Here is an 11,745-nt window from a genome sequence, read left to right on the forward strand (position 1 = left end):
TATCATTGCTGTGATGAACACTATGATCAAAGCAACATGAGTAGGAAAAGGTTTGTTTGGTTTACACCTCTAGATCACAGTTCATCATGGAAGGCAGTCAGGACAGGTAGGAGCTGTTGCAGGAGCCATGGAGGGGAGCTGCTTACTGACTGTCTCCTCATGGCTTGCTCAGCTAGCTTTTGTTGTTGTTGTTGTTGTTGTTTTTCGAGACAGGATTTCTCTGTGGCTTTGGAGCCTGTCCTGGAACTAGCTCTTGTAGACCAGGCTGGTCTCGAACTCACAGAGATCCGCCTGCCTCTGCCTCCCAAGTGCTGGGATTAAAGGTGTGCGCCACCACCGCCCGGCCTCAGCTAGCTTTCTTATAGGACCCAGGATCACTTGACTAGGGATGGCAGGCATCCCACTGGCCTGGGACCTCCCACACAAAAAGCTAATTTAGAAAATGTCCTATAGGCTCGCCTACAATCCTATTTTATGGAGACATTCTCTCAAATGAGGCACCTTCCTCTCGCATGACTATAGGTTTACCAAGTTGACTTAAAACTAATGGGAGAGTTTATTTTACAGATCCGACCTGCTTTCATTTAAGCTCACTCCCCTCAACTTCTTTGGAAACAAAACAGAATTAATTATAAATAGTATTATCAGACGTGAACTTAAAAGACTAATTCATAAACAACTGGATCACACATCTGGAATGAACATCTGGAACGCACATCTGGAATGGACATCTGGACTGAACATCTGGATCACACATCTGGGATAAACATCAGGATCGCTGGGGCTGGAGAGATGGCTCAGCAGTTAAGAGCATTGCGTGCTCTTCCAAAGGACCCGAGTTCAATTCCCAGCAACCACATAGTGGCTCACAACCATCTGTAATGAGGTCTGGTGCCCTCTTCTAGCCTGCAGGGATACACACAGACAGAATATTGTATACATAATAAATAAATAAATATTTAAAAAAAACATCAGGATCGCACAGCCGGATCACACATCTGGAATGAACAGCCATGTAACACATCTGGAATGAACATCTGGATAGCACATCTGGAAAATGAACATCTGGAGCACACATCTGGAATGAACACCCGGGGCACACATCTGGAATAAACATCTGGAAATGAACATCTGGATCACACATCTGGAATGAACATCTGGATCCAGAAAATGAACATCTGTATCGAACATCTGTGGCACACATCTGGAATAAACATCTGGATCACACATCTGGAATGGACATCTGGAACGAACATCTGGATCGCACATCTGAAATAAACATCTGGATCACACATCTGGAATGAACATCTGGATCGCACATCTGGAATGAACATCTGGATTGCACATCTGGAATGAACATCTGGATTGCACATCTGGATCGCACATCTGGATCGCACATCTGGATCGCACATCTGGATCGCACATCTGGAATGAACATCTGGATCGCACATCTGGAATGAACATCTGGATCGCACATCTGGATCGCACATCTGGAATGCACATCTGGAATGAACATCTGGATCGCACATCTGGATCGCACATCTGGAATGAACATCTGGATCGCACATCTGGAATGAACATCTGGATCGCACATCTGGATCGCACATCTGGAATGAACATCTGGATCGCACATCTGGAATGAACATCTGGAATGAACATCTGGATCGCACATCTGGATCGCACATCTGGATCGCACATCTGGATCGCACATCTGGATCGCACATCTGGATCGCACATCTGGATCGCACATCTGGATCGCACATCTGGAATGAACATCTGGATCGCACATCTGGATCGCACATCTGGAATGAACATCTGGATCGCACATCTGGAATGAACATCTGGATCGCACATCTGGAATGAACATCTGGATCGCACATCTGGAATGAACATCTGGATCGCACATCTGGAATGAACACCTGGATCGCACATCTGGAATGAACATCTGGATCGCACATCTGGAATGAACATCTGGATCGCACATCTGGATCGCACATCTGGATCGCACATCTGGAATGAACATCTGGAATGAACATCTGGATCGCACATCGGATCGCATATCTGGATCGCACATCTGGATTGCACATCTGGAATGAACATCTGGATCGCACATCTGGAATGAACATCTGGATCGCACATCTGGAATGAACATCTGGATCGCACATCTGGAATGAACATCTGGATCGCACATCTGGAATGAACATCTGGATCGCACATCTGGAATGAACATCTGGATCGCACATCTGGATCGCACATCTGGATCGCACATCTGGAATGAACATCTGAATCGCACATCTGGAATGAACATCTGGATCGCACATCTGGAATGAACATCTGGATCGCACATCTGGAATGAACATCTGGATCGCACATCTGGAGTGAACATCTGAATCGCACTGCAGGAAATGAACATCTGGATCGCACAAAGATAAGTTTCAACACTCCAGTCTTCTGCATAAATACACCACCGACTCTGCCCTGCTACCCTGTCATGATGTCCTTTTTTCTGCTGGGTCTTTTGGGCCTCGCTGAGCAGCCAATTATAATTACAGCAGCTGCGGGCTGTTGTGTGTTTGTGTGCCCAGCAATATTATAATATATTGTTCTGTGTTGCTTTCATCCTTACTTGTCCCTCTGCTGTTCTGCGAGATTCTCACTGTAATTGTCATTTTATAGAACATGAAACAGAGGCTCAGAGGACCAATACAGCTAATGGGTGACGGAATAAAATTGGGGACTTTTGTTTTGATCCCAGTTTTTGGGGATCAAAACAAAAGTCCCCAATTTTAATACCAATCGGATACCATTACCCACACAGGAAGCCAGACCCACTCCAGGAGGAGAACCTGTGGCTGTTATCTGGGAGATGGATCAAGAGCCTGCCCACCTCTCACTGCCTCTGCTCGTTCCTGTCTCTCACTAAGCAGCATGCAGATGGCTGAGAAAGTCTACCTGCTTCAACGTGAACAACTACCCACAGACCTGTTCCCAGGGCAACAGACAAAAGGACAGACATAATCTTACAATTTAGTCTGAAATCAGATTGAAATTACAGGTACCTGGGAATGATAGTGAGCCCTGATGCTATCAAGATGTCACCCTCATAATGATGCACGATGTGGCAAGACAGAGGCTGTTTTTCCTGCTGCTTTTCCCAGGGTTCCCAGGGTAGCTTCCAGAAAACAAGACATCAGCTCTGTGAAGCAACACTCCCAGAGCTTGTTCACAGAACTGTGGTCGCAACAGAGAGAGACTGTTCAGAAGTTATCAGATCTGTTTTTTCCCCTTCTGGCGGGATGACACCATCCATACGCCATGTTGTAGGAGACAACTCATGGGCTCTAATGCGCTAGATCACTGCTGCTCCGCTGGTAACATTAACTGTCCGTGCCATGGCTGGCTTAGGTTCTTGCATTCCCAGAAAGAACACAGCTTTCATAGGGCCGTAAAACAACCAGACGGGGGTTATAATTAGCAGAGTGAATTAAATGTTATAAGCACATGGAAGAAGCTATAACCAAGTTCACCTGGACACAGTGTGTCTGAAGGATGGGAATATGAAGGAGGAGTATCAAAACAAGGTTTCAGAGAAGTGCTGATTTTATGGAGAGTATGAAGAATAAATTGGGTATTTCCTGGCAGAGATAGTTAAGAAAGTTATTCCAGGTTGTCTCAATTTAAGAGGCATGAGGCATGGACATCATGCTGTGGTTGAAGGATGATGAAAAATTTCCCTCATTGAATGTGTAGATGATAAAGAGGAGGAAGAGACATTCAGAAAAGTAGACGGGTACCGATCTTAAATGATTCACAGTGTTGCAATGAGAATTTTTATAAGGATTTGGATTTTCTCCTCAAGGCAATGGGGGAGCATTCAAGTGTTTTAAGAAGGGCGGCAGCGAGATAAGATTTATCATCAGAAAGATCACTCTGGCACTGCTTGGACCAAAACTGGAGGCTAGCCAAAACAGAGACAGAGGTATGAGGAAGCCTCTATTTGCCACCAGGTGGGAGGGGAATGGGACTCTTTCTGGGATGTACAAAGGGGGTTAAAACTGGCAGACATGCAGAAGAAAGACCAAAGGAAACCTGCTGTTTGTGGGAGCAGGAAACACGAGAGGACAAGTTTTACCATGAGTAAAATCGCGTGAACATAATGACAGAGGAAGAGGTCTGACCTGGTATCCAAACACTTGAGGGAGAAAAACACCAGAGAAGACATCTAGACGAGAAAGACTGATAAAGAGTTGATGTATAGACATGAGAACATTCGGAGGAGAGAGCTGGTAAATAGCATCCAATGGGACAGAGAGGTTGAGCAGGATGAAGCTGACCTGAGTTTATGAATTAGTCATGGAATAGATGAATAAAGTTGTACAAGGGCAGACAGAGGGAAGATAGTGAATTATTTTCACTATAAAGTGAAATAAAGTGTGTATGTATACACGAAAAAAAATAAAAATAAAAAAAATACTCTCTGACTAACAAAAAAACTAATGGGAGAGAGAGAGAGAGACAGAGAGAAACAGAGACAGAGAGACAGAGAGAAAGAGAGAGAAAGAAAGCCAAAATCTTAAAAGAAAAATTGATGTGTGCTTTCCCCCTCCCTTGACTGTGCAGGAAGGGAAAAACATTGTTTGTACATATTTTATAAGTGAACTAAACTCATTTTAGTTTTTGAGAGCATTTTGTATTTTGCAGAGACAGCATCTTTCCCCGATCCACTGGCAAGGAAATCACTCTGAAAGCAGTTAGACTGTTTACCATGTGCCACTTTCCCTCACATTTCATTTTAATGCAAATTCCCCTTCAAAGCTAATAGTGAAGCACAGTTTCAATAATTCTAGCTCCTCCAGCCAACGTAGAGTGTGGCTGTACGTACATTTAAGCATTTCCACACTAAGGTTACAGCCTTTCTGTTGGGTCTTTACCTCCTGAGGTCTCTGGTTCGCCTAGGCGATCCCTCCTCCTCCTTACCGTCAACCACCCTGCTCGCTGTGCTTAGAGCTCTTGTTGCCATCTGATATTCACTTGCCCTTTATAAACTCAGTGTCATTGTTCTATAGAGTGACTGTATCACTCGGAAGGGAATAGACACGCCCATATTATCTGTTTTACTTGCATATTCAATAGCCATTATTGCTGTTTTATTAAGCATTTGTTTTCTAATTTTGATAGCAAATCTAGGCTTATGTTTAGCCTAGCAGCATGCCTAAAACATAGAAACCACTGGAGATGTGGGAGATGAGCAGTCAGTGAAGGGCTTCATAGACCCTTAAACACATCCATCGTATTCTTTTTCAGTTAGGACAGCCGTATTGCCTATACACATCCAGCAGAAATAAAAATCACTGCTAAATAACGGTCATGTTAAATGACAGGACCTTGTCAGCCTCTTTTGTTGGGGATGCTCTGTGTTTCAGAGAAAAGGCTTTTCAAAAAACACACACAAATTAGCTATAATATATGCATGCTTTGTTGCAGCTGAACAAAAACCACATAAGAAGAGAAAGATAAGTTACTCCTTCACAATATTAGAGTCGTCTGCTGAAATGCAAGAGTGAGATCCTGACTCATGATGAAAAATTTCTTTGAGTTACACAAACATCATTAAAGTGCAAAATACAAACCAGAAAAGCAAAGTTAACCCACTTGTGTATGTCTGGATTTCTATAGTTTACATCATAACATCTTTGGAATTTTTATAGGTATCATCTCCAAAGATGCCTTTGATTAGGATGTTTGTTTTTAGTGTCTTCATACCTCAACTTCATTTCAGTTATCTTAAGGGATCTATTCTAAAAGTTATATACTACTTAAGTGTGAAAAACTACAAAAATTATGAATATCATAGTTGTATATACATCTATAGAAGAAATATATGTATCTGCCTATTCTGTCAACCTCCAAGATAAAATTTCAGACCTACTTAAAGTGAAAGCATACATATATACACACAGTTCATAATCTCAAATGTGGTTTGACTGTGAAATGTCCCTCATAGTCAGATTTGTTTGATTACTTGGTCTCCGGGTGACAGAGTCATTTCAGAAAGTGGTAGAACCTTTGGGTGGTTTGCTGTTCAGTCACGACAGGTGTTTTTCATAAGTTTTTGAAAATCTTCCCGTTGAAAGTACATGGAAAATGTCTCCTGGAAGCTTGGTTGACTTTGATTCACTTTGAACCCCATAGACTGACTACGGGAGAGACATTTGTATATCTGTGTCAGAGAGGTTCATCATCTCTTACTGTGTTTGGAGAAACAGTCATGCTTGAAGCTGCATGAGGCCATGAAAGGAATTATCGAAGCTAAAGCCACCAAATTTGCAGAAACTAATCTGTGTAGTTGTGCCAAACGCCAGTTCTTTGCTTAACGGCCCCTACCTTTCAGTCCTTCTAGACCTGATGTCAGGTTCAGTAATGAACATGTGCTAACAGGCTTCAGGCCCCAAGCCATCATCTCACGGCCAGACTTCAAACCTGCCCATAAGGACCTTGCATCTCAGAGAAGGAGCCACTATTTCTATTTTCAAATCCTAAGCACCTGACTCTGAGCAAATGTGTTTTGGTTTCATATAGCATAGGTTGGGATGGTTCCTTTTTCATAAATTATGATGAGAACAATACATGTTAACATGCTTACATCCGTGGACTGATTATGCAACAAAGGGATTGAGGACAGAAAAAACGTTCCAAGGTTCTGCTTATGTGTAGACATATATTTTCATGACAATAGAGTTGCTTGGGAAAGTATTCTTCCAGCATATGAGAAACCAGCTGCCAAAGTCAGAAAGTACTGTGGAACTAAAACCCAAAATGAGTAGATCTAAAATGGACAGAGTGAAATTTATTCAAGATTTGCAAACAGAAGTTTGAATTTTGCAGCAAGGTCTTGAACCCCCAGACACAATAAAGGGGCTTATAAACTAATCTATGCACAGGAACTCAAAGTTCATCAGAATGTAACCAAATGTCAGTTTAGAAATAGTAGGTATGCTGACAGCACAAAGTACCCAGTTGTCTTAGCAACTGTGTCTGTCCTTTATGGTTTGGGATGTCTGTCAGAGTCACTTGGCAGGCTGGAAGGCATGGTGTCAAGCTCTATCTCTGCCGGGCTAAAAAAAAGTTCAACTCATCCATCTACCTATATGACAAAACCAACTGTAACCTTTTCTTTTCTGTTCTATTTTGTTGTTCTTCTGTTTTCTTTTCTATTTATTCTTCTCTCATACAATAAATCTGAACCTCCACTTTCTCTCCCTCCACTCCTCACAGATCCCCCCCCCCAACCTCAGCTCTCCCCAGATCTTTTCCCTTCAGAAAATAGCACATCTCTCAGGGATATCAATCAAAAAGGCATAACAAGATCCAATAAGACTAAGCACAAACCCTCACATCAAGGCTAAGTGAGGAAATCTAGTAGGAAGAAAAGGGTCCCACGACCAAGCAAAAGAGTCAAAGATACCCCTACTCTCACTATTGGGAGTGCCACAAAACCATGTTGCTAACAACTTTAATATATATGAGGAGGACCTAGAGCAAACCCATGCACTTTCGCTGAACAACTACAACCTTTTTAAAGACAGCATTTCAAAAGAAAAAGATGTACAATGTAACAACAGTGATGATATGAATATAAGCTGACCCCATAGGCTCATATGCTGGAATACTTGGGTCTCCATATGGTGGAACTGTTTGGAAAGGATTGGGAGATGTGGCCTTGCTGGAGGTATGGGGCTTGAGTGTTTAAATACTCCAATCATTCCCAGTGTTCTCTCTTTGCCTCCTGCTTGGGGATTCATACATGAGCTGTCAGCTGCAGTTTCAGCTGCCTGATATTATGACTTCACTTCATTATCAAAGACTCGAACCCTCAGTAACCATAAGTGTAATTAAATCTGTCTTGTACGAGTTGCCTTGGTCATGGTGTTTCAACACAGAAATAGAAAAATAACTAATAGAGTAACTAAAAACAAACTTACCTAACTTAATCTTCAGTGGGTGGGTGTGCTTTTAGGGACCTAGTTTCTCTAAGCACACAACTTAGCTCACCTACTCCAGGCGTGGTTTAAGGTATTTTCTCTGCACTGGACGAATAAACCAACCATCATGGTGGCTCAGTGCTCTCAATTCCATATATTGTCATGGTAGAGCTATAGTGATTGCCTGTTGGTTTGACAAGACAGAAACCCCACATCATGAAATGTTCATGAAAAAATAGAGAAAAAGCTAATGGTGTGGGAATTCCTTCTGTATTTATTGCTTTTATTGGTTAATTAATAAAGAAGCTGCTTTCAGCCAATGGCTTAACAGAACATAGCCAGGCCGGAAAAGATATATAGGTGGAGTCAGGAGAAGCCATGTAGCTGCCACTGGAAAAAGATGTGCTGGAATCTTACCAGTAAGCCACAGTCACATGGTAATACACAGGTTAATAGAAATGGGTTAATTTAAGGTGTAAGAACTAGCCAGTTAGAAGCTAGAGCTAATAGGCCAAACAGTGATTTAATTAATACAATTTCTGCGTGATTATTTTGGTTCTGGGCAGCTGCGAATGAACAAGCAGCCTCTGCCTACAAGCTAATGAATCATATAAGATATTTTGAGCAACAGTCTTTGGAAAATGTTAAGATACTTTCAAAAATCTATTTTTAATCGACATTTTCTGGGAGAGGAAAAGGACCCCATTCTCAGAAATAGTTGGCTAACACAAGCTGGAGACTCCATTTTCATTATTGTTGCTTTTGTGCTTTCAAAATATTATTTTCTGCTTTGCTTTTAAGAGGTTGAAAGAACAAGAAGTTGAAGGGGAATCTGGGAAGGATTTAGGAAAGACTATTATCAAAATACATTGTATGGAAATTCTAAAACTTAAAATTAAAAAAAGAATATTTAAAATATTAGTGGGTTTTAATTTAAAGAAAGAGTAATTTCTTTTAGTAAGAAAGGCCATAAAATAAGGCTGCAAACTATATTGTCTACTAGAGATAAATGCATTTCAAAAGCCCAAATTAAAACAGTATTGAAGCTTCATGTTTGGATTATATAAATCCCGTGTTTGAGCTGATGCTGCATTAGGCTTTTCTGGAGGTGGAGAATGAATAAGATACACACACACAGACACACACACACATACACACACACACACACCCCACACACACACGTTTATTGGATTACCTAAGCAGGAGTGTCTGGGAGGAGTAACAAGGGCTGCATGCATTCAGGAAAACAAGAATTTAGTAGCTTCCCAATCAGCGAAGTCAGAAGCCTCAAAACACAAGCAACCATCTTACATCCCAGCCCAAGTTGGAGTCTTGGAGGAAGCTCTGTGGAGTTTTTCTGTCTTTTCCCCTAGACAATCAAAGCAATTATTAACTGGTCTGTTTGAAATGACTGAGCAAGCACACCTGAGTGAATCTTCAGGCATCATAATCATCCTTTTCACTAATAAACATGCTAACCTGATCTTACCATCACATAATATATACCTGTATTAAAATGTCATATGATAAATAATTTATATGTTTTGTTCTATGACCTTATAGGTCAGTTAAATTTTTAAAAAGTTAAACAGTAGAAACTGTTGACCTAAATGCATTCATATTACTTTTTCCTACAGAAATCTTGACTGTTGAATTTTTGGAAGTATTGTATACATGAACAGTATATTACCTTGTATTTAAATGACACAAAATGAATGCAGGAAGATGGAAATTTTCTGAGGACACTGGCACACACCTTTCCTGTTTCTCAGCAACAGGAAGACTGCGGGCTGATAGATCTTGATTTTTAAGGTCAACCTGGTCTGCATGCTAAAATCACCTTAGAAACAAAGGTGGTAGGAGGGAAGAAAAGTAGAGAAGGAAGAGAGATGGTGAGGGAAAAGGGAAAGAGAGAGAGAAATTGATGTACTGATTATTCATATAGTTATCCAAATAAACCTCCTCTGGCATCTCTTGCAACGGAAAGCTGTTATTGAATAAGAAACATTCACTTAGCAATAGAATAGGCTGGGCAAATGTTCTTTAAAAGTACAACCATGTGAAGGCACTGGAGGCACAGAGAGCTGATGGAAACTGGTGGAGAGCCGAGACTGCAGGAGGGACTCTCCCAGTCTATTCCTGTGATTTTAACTTTCTGCCTGAAGACAATGGCAGGCTTGGTGGTAGGAGCGGTGGGTAACCATATACCCAAGAAACAAAACAAAACAATGACCTCTCTGCAGATTTTCTAGCTGCAAGGGATCGGAAAATACAGTGAAGGGCTAAAGAAGGAGTGTAAACAGATGAAAGGACTGTGATGGACAGGCACTAAGTTATTAGCCCGAATTAATAATGTCTTGCAATTTTGAAGTCAGAGACGGGTGATGATCTCAATGTCAGGTAAATAGACCAATCAAAAAAAAGGATTGCTTGTTGCACGGAGGACTGCTTGTTGATTCCTGGCTGCCTGGCTAGCTTAGACCCAAAATAATCACACAGAAACTGTATTAATTAAATCACTGCTTGACCCATTAGCTCTAGCTTCTTATTGGCTAACTCTTACATATTAATTTAACCCATCTCCATCAATCTGTGTATCTCTTTCTCCGCCTTCCTTCTCTCAGCATTCAGTCCAGTTTTCCCCGCCTACCTATGTTTTGCCTATCAACAGGCCAATTCAGTTTCTTTATTCATTAACCAATAAAATCTACACATAGACAGACAGACCTCCCACACCAGCTAATATATTGTGGGTTCTGTTTATCACATATCAGCCAGGCAACTGTCAATACTGAAGAGCATTTAAGTATGTATATACATACATACAGTAGACCAGGATAAGATATAATCTGTACTTTTAAGTGTTGTTATAATTTAAAATAGAGATTTCAATATCTAATTATGTAGTTTAGTGATACTCCAGTGTGTAAATGTTCTTGCTAATACTGCCCAGGAAAGGGAATCTTCCAGGCTTCAAAAGCCTCCGATCTATAACAACATAGCGACCTGCTAGTCATGGCTCTTTTTGAATTCCGTAGTAACCAAACATTGTATTTATATTCCAGTTTATTATACATCTCTTTTTTCTTTTATTTATACATTTTCCAATCTGTAACAACATAGCTACCTGCTAGTCATGGCTCTTTTTGAATTCTGTAGTAACCAATCATTGTATTTATATTAGTTTACTACACATCTCTTTTTTATTTATAACTCCATTCAACCATCATTTTAAAATTATTTTCATTTAGTTATAGGTGTGTATGTCTGAGAGTATTACCCGTTGTGCGTGTACCTGTGGAAACTATAAGAAGACATTGGATCTCCCAGGAACTGGACATAGATAGCTGTGAGCTGTCATGTGATTGGTAGGAACTGAACTCTAATCCTCTGAAAGAGTACCAAGTGCTGTTAAACACTGAGCCATCTTTCCAGGTCCCTTTCAACCACTGTCCTTAAACTCTGTGTGTGAAACAACCCAGTGTTGGGAGCTGTGAACCCCAGATCCTGAGTTTCTTGTAAACAACTTGTTTTCTCCTGATCTGAGTGCCTACAGCTGCTCTGAGCACGAGACCCTCAGGAGTTCCTGATGGCAGGGGAATGGTTTCTGGTGTGTTTGGCTAAGGCATTGCTATCCCTATATAAGATGCCCCTGAACACAATAAAGGGGGCATTTTGGTGGCATTTTGGTATCACGGATGACCCGTGTCTCTGTCTGTGAGTCATTGTGTGTTTCGATCTCCAGCCCCTTGCCCAGTTCCCG

The 11,745-nt window shown here is 41.2% G+C and overlaps 1 long non-coding RNA gene across 1 annotated transcript in view; it reads left to right on the forward strand.

Moving 5' to 3' along the window:
- The window catches only part of LOC142853654 (uncharacterized), a 43,025-nt gene extending 31,550 nt beyond the window's left edge, over nt 1-11,475 (forward strand). The window contains exon 3 of the long non-coding RNA XR_012911227.1: nt 11,240-11,475. This is a non-coding gene — a long non-coding RNA (uncharacterized LOC142853654). The remainder of the gene's footprint in view (nt 1-11,239) is intronic.
- Nucleotides 11,476-11,745: the final 270 nt, after the last annotated feature.

Source organism: Microtus pennsylvanicus, chromosome 7, assembly GCF_037038515.1.
Source record: "Microtus pennsylvanicus isolate mMicPen1 chromosome 7, mMicPen1.hap1, whole genome shotgun sequence".
In the NCBI taxonomy this organism is placed as follows: domain Eukaryota; kingdom Metazoa; phylum Chordata; class Mammalia; order Rodentia; family Cricetidae; genus Microtus; species Microtus pennsylvanicus.